Source organism: Monodon monoceros, unplaced genomic scaffold (genome assembly GCF_005190385.1).
Source record: "Monodon monoceros isolate NGI ecotype Baffin Bay Population unplaced genomic scaffold, NGI_Narwhal_1 Super_Scaffold_13, whole genome shotgun sequence".
Classification (NCBI taxonomy): domain Eukaryota; kingdom Metazoa; phylum Chordata; class Mammalia; order Artiodactyla; family Monodontidae; genus Monodon; species Monodon monoceros.
In genome coordinates this window covers 43,169,746-43,177,981 of record NW_021703769.1, presented here as the reverse complement: position 1 = coordinate 43,177,981, position 8,236 = coordinate 43,169,746, and positions in this window count along the sequence as shown.

Below are 8,236 nucleotides of genomic sequence, written 5' to 3'. Positions count from 1 at the left end.
TCTCTGTGGTCAATCCTGTGCACGCCCCTGGTTCTGGGTGATGCACACATCTGTCTCTGTGGACTAGGGCTTTGCCTCTCCTTGAACTTTCTGCAAATGGCCTCATGCAGTGTGCGCATCTGGGTTTTGAGCATCATTTTTGAGCCTCCTCTATTGTTGGGTTAACCGAATTATTGGTTCTGTTTCTCCCCGGGCTGAGGGGACGTGGTCAGCTGGGTACTGTGTGGGCTACCAGACCCTCCAGCCCAGGACCATGCAGGTCTGGGCCTGAGCATGGCCCTGGGAGTGGAGGGAAAGGCTATTCTCTTACCTGCACCCTGTGTGCCTGAAGGTGGCCCAGTGACCGATGACCTATGGAGATGGTGGCAGAAACATCAGGAGGCCTCTGGGCCCTTGGAGCAAACACAGAGGAACTCTCCCGGGAGTGGTCAAGGCATCAAGGCATCATCCTAGAGCCGCTGTGGCCTTGGGGCTGGAGCAGCAGGGAGCCGGCATGGAACCCTGAAAGATATCAGTAATGAATATTCACGTTCAGTGTTTCTGAGACCCTGTTGCCTGAGGCCCAGTTATAACTGTAGGGGCAAGAAATGTTTCCTTGTACCCTTCTAGGTTCTTTGGCTGGTCTAATAATTAAATTGCCATAAGACAGATTAACAGGAGAAAAATAAATTTAACTGTATACATTTAGGAGCCCCACAAAGATGCGCCACAAAGGCAGTCAGGTAGTTGAAGCTTGTAAGCCACCCTGATCTAAGGAATGGGGGCCTGGGGCTTCAAATGGAGCCGATGGGACTCACAGGAAGATGGGACGAGGAGATGCTTGAGGATCAGATGTCAGCCCTACCACACAGATGGCTCTTTCAGATAAAAACATGTCTCTGGTAGCGTCTCTCTGTCCGGTATCTAAATTTCTTGAGGCAGTTAGGAGGAGGTAAAAGTTTTTCCTGAGGCTGCTGCGTCTTGACTGCCTTCAGCTCTAAATACTCCACATGCCAAAGCGGCACATTTAGGGGTGGCATCTTCTGCGCTCTCCTCCCCCCCCAGTCTCTCCCTGCTCTGATTCAGGAGCCTCTAGAAAAGTCATGGCACCCACTAGGTGCAGCAGGGATGCCTTTGCAGTGCAATGAGGGAGAAGAGGTGCTTTCTCAGTGAACTAGAAGAGAGGGGAGCTCCACAGAGCAGGGTAGAGTGGACTGCCCCGGCCAGCACTTTTGAGCGGCATGACTGTCTCTTAAGGGCAGGGACTGATCCCCACTGGGGTTTCCCAGCACACTGGGCAGCTGGGGCTGCAGCCTCAGAAGGTGTGCTGTGCAGAGACTGGCGCCGTCCTCCCGTCCGTCATCACGGAGGAGGTGCGGGTCAGCAGAGAATGGGAGCACGGTGGTGGGTTTGAGCCTGTTGGGGTGGCCTGAACGGTGACACGTGCATCTGGAGGTTGACTACACTGGCGATAGGCGTCTTGGTACAGCAACATCTCCAATCCTAGCACAGGGTGCTCACGGGAGCCACCGGAGCAGCCTGCAGGACAGTCTGATAAAGAGGGGAAGGCCAGGATGAGGCTGGGCCTCTGCTCCAGCTGTGTGGATGATCTCGGCAAACGTCACAAGTCTGGTGAGGCCGGCCACTTTGTTAACTGTAGGGTGTGGGGGTCGGAAACACAGAAATGGCCAGGCTTCAGTGGGATGTGTAAGCACGGTGAAAAATGACAGAGCAGCCCAAGCCCTGGTTTCTGGGGCCTGCAGCTCCTGGGAGAAGCTAGCAGGAACCCAGAGAGAAACAGTGAACTCAAGGTGAGGCACGGGGTTCCGGCACCCACCCACGGAGTGCAGCATGGAGGGGACACGTCTGCCCAGGAGGTGAGTGTGTTTCCCTTCTGCCGGGTGAAGAACAAACCGACCATGTTTCCACAAGGCTGCGTGTGTGTCTGCTGATCTCGTGATCTGAATTAGCAGAGTGAGAATTTAAGGTGAGGGAGTGACAGTTCTCTGAAATCAATAAACAATAATAAGTGGATATTAAGTAATACTTCAATAAATAAATGACCAAGCACATAAAACATCCCCCGAAGTGGTAAGTGGTCACATCAAGTGGCCAAGAGTTGAGATTCTGAACACTAGGGCTTTGAGCAATTAAAACTTGGTGTCCACAATGGTAGCTTAGACCGAGCAAGTCGTACGTTTTTGTGACATCTTAACACGGAAAGATTACGAACCTCTCTTATGGGAGGCACAGGGTTCTCTGGGGTTGAGCCCCGAGGTCCCTTACATACACCTTCCCCCTGTGTCCCCTTCCCACCCCCACTTGGGGAGACATGGAGATGCTTCTACACCGTGTGCCTGTGTGTGCAAAGCATTTAGGGCTCTGCTAGGGATTGAGGCCATGGCAATGGTACACCGGGATGCTCAAGGTAAAGGCTGTTGGCAGCCCCCATAGAAGAGGCCAGAGGGAGCGCAGTGGCCTATAGCTGTTTTGCACTTAACGGGGGAGCAGAGAATCCTCTGGAAGCTTGTGCTCAGGTCCACGTGGTAAGGGCCCTCCTCGCCTTGTGTTGTCAATTACCATTTATCCTCTCAAGCGGCACATTTACCAGAGCAGCTCCCACGTGCGGGGGAAACAGCACAGCCCGCGGTGTCGGGGGAGGGAAAGGGCGTCTGGGGACCAGGGCGGGCGCCTGTGCGTCGTCTCCCATGCCCCCTGTCTCTCTGGGCCTCAGTCCAGCCACGAGGAAAGCAGCGTGGCTCTGAGCCGGGTTTAGCAATCCCCTTGGCAATTCTGGATGGTCAGCGTTTCCTTTCCAGATCCTCGGTGTGGTCACTGCTTGACTTCCCTCTGGGTGTTTGTGCAGCCTCGTTCCTTTAGCCATCTGCAGTGGGGCGGCCCGTGAAAGCTGGCACCCTGGATGCTGGAGCTGGCACTCCCTGCCCCCTCCAAAGTGTCCCCTGCCCCCCTTCCTGCCAGGCTCAGAGGACAAGTGTTGGAATAATATTCCTTTCCCACTAGAAGCCAGGCAGGCCGTGCTCTGCCCGACCCCAGGTTTTACCTGGAACGTGATGAAAATACTCTTGCCAAGTCTGGGCCTATGAGACTGGGGAGAACCAAAAAAGGGAGAAGAAAGAGAGGCGGAAGGGGGGTGGGTGCAGGGAAGGAGGGGGATACATTTCCCCTGACATTTTATTATGGAAATTTTCAAACATGCAACCAAGTTAGAAGGATTTCAGCGAAAACACCCATATACTCACCACCCAAATTCTACCACTAATACTGCAACCTTACTTTATCACATTGTCTGTCCACCTGTCCTTCTTTCTCTTCAGTCATCAATCTATCTTTTTTTTTAATTTATTAATTTTATTCATTTATTTTTGGCTGCATTGGGTCTTCATTGCTGCACACGGACTTCTCATTGCAGTGGCTTCTCTTGTTGCGGAGCACGGGTTCTAGGCGCGCGGGCATCAGTAGTTGTGGCACACGGGCTTTGTTGCTCTGTGGCATGTGGGATCTTCCTGGACCAGGGCTCGAACCCGTGTCACCTGCATTGGCAGGTGGGTTCTTCACCACTGCGCCACCAGGGAAGCCCCAATCTATCTTTTTAAGTGCATTTCAAAGGGAGTTGTCGACATCAGTGCATTTCACACACACCCCCGCCCGAAATACTTATGCCTGCAGGGCATTAACTGGAGCTTGATGTTTATTTACAGCTTTTTCACTTGTTGGAAAATTTACCTACGGTGAAATGCACAAATCTGAAGTGAACAGTCACTTGATTTTTTAAAATTAATTAATTAATTTATTTTTGGCTGCGTTGGGTCTTTGTTGCTTCCTGTGGGCCTTCTCTAGTTGCAGCGAGCAGGGACTACTCTTCGTTGTGGTGCATGGGCTTCTCATTGTGGTGGCTTCTCTTGTTGCGGAACACGGGCTCTAGGCACGCGAGTTTCAGTAGTTGTGGCACGTGGGCTCAGTGGTTGTGGCTCACAGGCTCTAGAGCTCAGGCTCAGTAGTTGTGGTGCATGGGCTTAGTTGCTCCGTGGCATGTGGGATCTTCTCGGACCAGGGCTCGAACCTGTGTCCCCTGCATTGGCAGGTGGATTTTTAACCACTGAGCCACCAGGGAAGTCCCCATTCACTTGATTTTGACAGATGCATGTAACCCAAGCTCCTATCAGCTACAGAATGTGACCATCACCCCAGCAAGTTCCCTCACCCCCCCTCCCAGGCACTTTGGGTCCCCACCCCCAGAGACAATGCTTCACTGATTTTTAAAACAATATATAGATTAGTTTTGTCTATTCTGGAAGTTCATTGAATGGAATTCTACAGTATGTGGCTTTTTTCACTCAGCCTGATGTTTCTGAGATCATCCCTGCTGTTTAAGTTGTATGTTTATAAGACAGCCTTTGACTGCCATGGGAGCCCCTCCAGAAGAGTCTCAGGAGTGTCTCGGGCCCCGGATTGCAGGCGCAGCTATAGTGACAAGGGCAGCAAGCCTCGGTCACTTAGAATGTTTGCTGCAGCTTCTCTTTTCAACCTGAAACAACTTCCTTCCCTTCCTCGCCCCATCCCCAAAGCTAGTTTTACTTTTTGAAAATGTAGAGGAAAACCTGATTTTAAAAGACAAAGAGCAGATGTTCCCAATGCTTCCCTGTATTTGAAAATAAAAGTTCTTGTTTTTTTTTTTAATCAAATTAGTACAATATGTTTGTTATAAAAAAAACTGTAAAGGAGATAAGTTACATGTGTATATGTGACTGTGTGTGTACCTCTGTGGACATGTGTGCAGGAGGTCACGTGATGACTAATTCCTGCCATGTTTTTCACTGTCATTATGTCGTGAATGTTTTTCATGAAGTTAATCGTCTTTGAAAACTCTGTTCTGCTCCCTATTCAACTAGTTATTCCATAGTTTAATTTTTTCTCTAATGCTAGACATTTAGATTGTTTCCATTTTTTTTCCTGGGATGAGTAATACTGTGATACACACTACTATAGGAATAAAGTCTTGGTGTGTATTTTTTTTTTTTTTTTTTTTTGCGTTATGCGGGCCTCTCACCGCTGTGGCCTCTCCCGTTGCGGAGCACAGGCTCCGGACGCGCAGGCTCAGCAGCCATGGCTCACGGGCCCAGCCGCTCCGCGGCATGTGGGATCTTCCCAGATCGGGGCACGAACCCGTGTCCCCTGCAACGGCAGGTGGACTCTCAACCACTGCGCCACCAGGGAAGCTCCTTGGTGTGTATTTTGGATTGTTTTCTTCCTAGAATTGGAATTACTGGGTCAGAAGCTACAAAGATTCTTTTGGATACAGATTGCCAAATAATTCTCCAGAAAGCTGTGCTTGACTCAGTCAGGTCCAAGGAGCAAAAAGAAAGCGGTGGTGGTCAAGTAGTGTCAGAAGCAGCTTTTTGTGCTTTATTTTGTTTGGGAATATTTACAAGTACAGGTGGCCTCAATGCCACTTTGCTGGACCCGAGACCCTCAGTGGTGCCACGCGATGGGCAGCTCTGTGCCGGGACTGCAGCCTTCCTACCTGGATCACATCGTGGTGGTTCCGCCTTGGACTTACCCTCCGTGAAAAATGTTATCAATTCCGTGTCTGTGCTATTTATTCACTCATCAACTTCGAGAACATCCATGGAACACAGGATGTCAGAGACTGACTTTAAAGATGGAAAAGCTCGGCTCCTGCCCTCCAGACATCCTGGTCTGATGAGAAAGGCATGTAACAGGTATTTCAACACCGCATGATGCAAACTGTCACAGGTGCGGGAATGCCCAGAGGCCCGTGCTCCGGGTTCTGCCTGAGCCTCTCACCAGGCACCTGGCCGTGGCTGCAGAAGTGGCGTGTGGTCTTGATTCTCTGTGAACTCCAAGAAACCTGGAGCGTGGCCTATCTTTGCTGGTCTAGGGGTGAAGAATTCCCTGGTCCAGCCTCCCTGCCAGGCTGAGCTGGAGCCCTGCGCCTCCAGCACCTCTGAGAGTGCCTTCCCTCGAGGTACACCCACTCGCCGCTGTAATATCCTCCATGCCCACGACTCCCACTCTGTGTCTCCAGCACAGAACTGCCACCTTACCCCCTTGATGGTGTGATTTACACAGGGATCCCCGCTTTCCAAAGTTTCCTTTACGCCACCTCGCTTTTACGTAAGACCTGTTTTCACTAAAGGAAGGAAATCTGAAGAGGATTTTCACTTTTACAACAAAAGGCAAGATGTGAAAATCGCGTTCAGCATCTGTTTCCATTGAGCCTTTATAGGGGTAACTTGCACCCCAGGAGTGGGAGCGGCCCTGCCAGCTCCTTCCCTGGAGCCACACTCAGTATCTCAGCGTCGGCCACCAGAGCTGTGAGCTGTGTCTGTGAGCACCTGGGCTTTACCTCCATTTATTTTGTGCGTCTGTCAGCAAGATGTTTCCTAATATAGCAGCTTCTTCAATCTATGATGTTTCATCTATGAAAGGTTTCCTAGGAACGCTCTATTTTTGGATATTGGGGGGAAGCTATAATAAGAAATATATATTTAGTCTCCATCCCTTTTTGTGGCACAGTGCTCCTAAAACTCTTGCAATTTCCTAAGGGATGAGAGCCATAAAGGTGTCTTTCGTTATGTAACGAGGTGCCTTTTGGACCACCACCCAAGGCTGGGAGCTTGTTTCCAGGGGGGTCTAACCATGTGATTAGAGGATGGGAATTTTCAGTCTTGCCCGCCCCCGACCCTGGGGTTGGGGGAGAGGGGCTGGAGGCTGAATCAATTTTGCAACTGGCTTCTGAACTGGGTGGGTGGGTCAGTGGTGGGACTGAACCCTTATCCTGTGGTGTCTGACATCATCTCCACATAGACAGTGTCAGGATTGAGTTGAATTGTAGGACACCCAGCTGGTGTCGGAGCATTGCTAGCTGTGGGGAGAGCTCACACCTCTGAACTGGTGACCAGAATCAGTAATTGGTACCAGAATCCTACCTCCAAATTCATCTGATTGCCTTTCTACTTGGTGGCCAAAGACCGGCCCCTCTAATGTTGCCCATCCCTAAGCTGGTGCCCACAGAGTTCCCCACTGCAGTCGGGGCTGTGACTTCAGGGTCAGCGCCTCAGTGATACCTTCTCCGACCTCACATTTTAAAATTGTGAGTCCCCTTCTCCACATCCCCAGCCCCTTTCCCTGGTTTATTTTTCCCATCGCACCTTCTGAATGTGTGGATACATAATTTCTTTCTTTTCTATCTCTACCCACAGAATGTAAGCCTGGTGTTTCTTTCTTTCTTTCTTTTTTAAATAAATTTATTTATTTATTTATTTTTGGCTGCATTGGGTCTTTGTTGCTGCACTCAGGCTTTTTCTAGTTGCGGCGAGCAGGGGCTACTCTTCGTTGCGGTGCATGGGGCTTCTCATCGCGGTGGCTTCTCTTGTTGCTGAGCACGGGCTCTAGGTGCGCGGGCTTCAGTTAGTTGTGGCTCGCGGGCTCTGGAGCTCAGGCTCAGTAGTTGTGGCTCACTGGCTTAGTTGCTCCGCGGCATGTGGGATCTTCCCAGACCAGGGCTCGAACCCATGTCCCCTGCATAGGCAGGCGGATTCTTAACCACTGCGCCACCAGGGAAGTCCCAAGCTTGGTACTTCTGTCTGTTTTGTTCACTGACATTCCCCTTGCCTGGCCCATGACCATAATAATATGGGTAAGTATTACCTGAATTAATGAATGAACTGGATTAGCATTCTGAAACTGTTTTTTGTTGTTTTTGTGAAAATGTCACCATTTCCTCCCATTATAGCTTAAGTCGTATGGAACTGGAGTTAATTCTTTCAGTAAGACAGGGAAGGGACAACCCTCCAGGGACCTGGAAAAAGAGAAGTACAATTGAAAACAGTCAAAAAAAGAAAAAGAAAGAAAACAGTCCATGGTACCAGTTGTTTTTCATGTCTCAGGAATTTTGGGAAATGAAATCTACTGAGAGGTCAGGGTTCTGTGGCTGAGACACACAGCAGGCTGCCAGTTATCCGGGGAGGTCAGGTCTGGACACGCTCGTTTGGAAACGGCTGGCGCTTAAAGCGTAATTCCATCCTCCTGTGGTTCTTACTTGCCCTCCAGAGTAGCGTGTTTTCTGCACCTGACGTGACGGCTGTGAGCGTCACCAGGGGTTCCAAGCTCCCTGGGCCACAACAGTGCGGCACCAGCTCGTTCACAACAACGGCAACTGTGGTCATGTGCCTGCCTGTGAAACATTCAGGTCAGCCTGCAAGTTGGAGAAGAA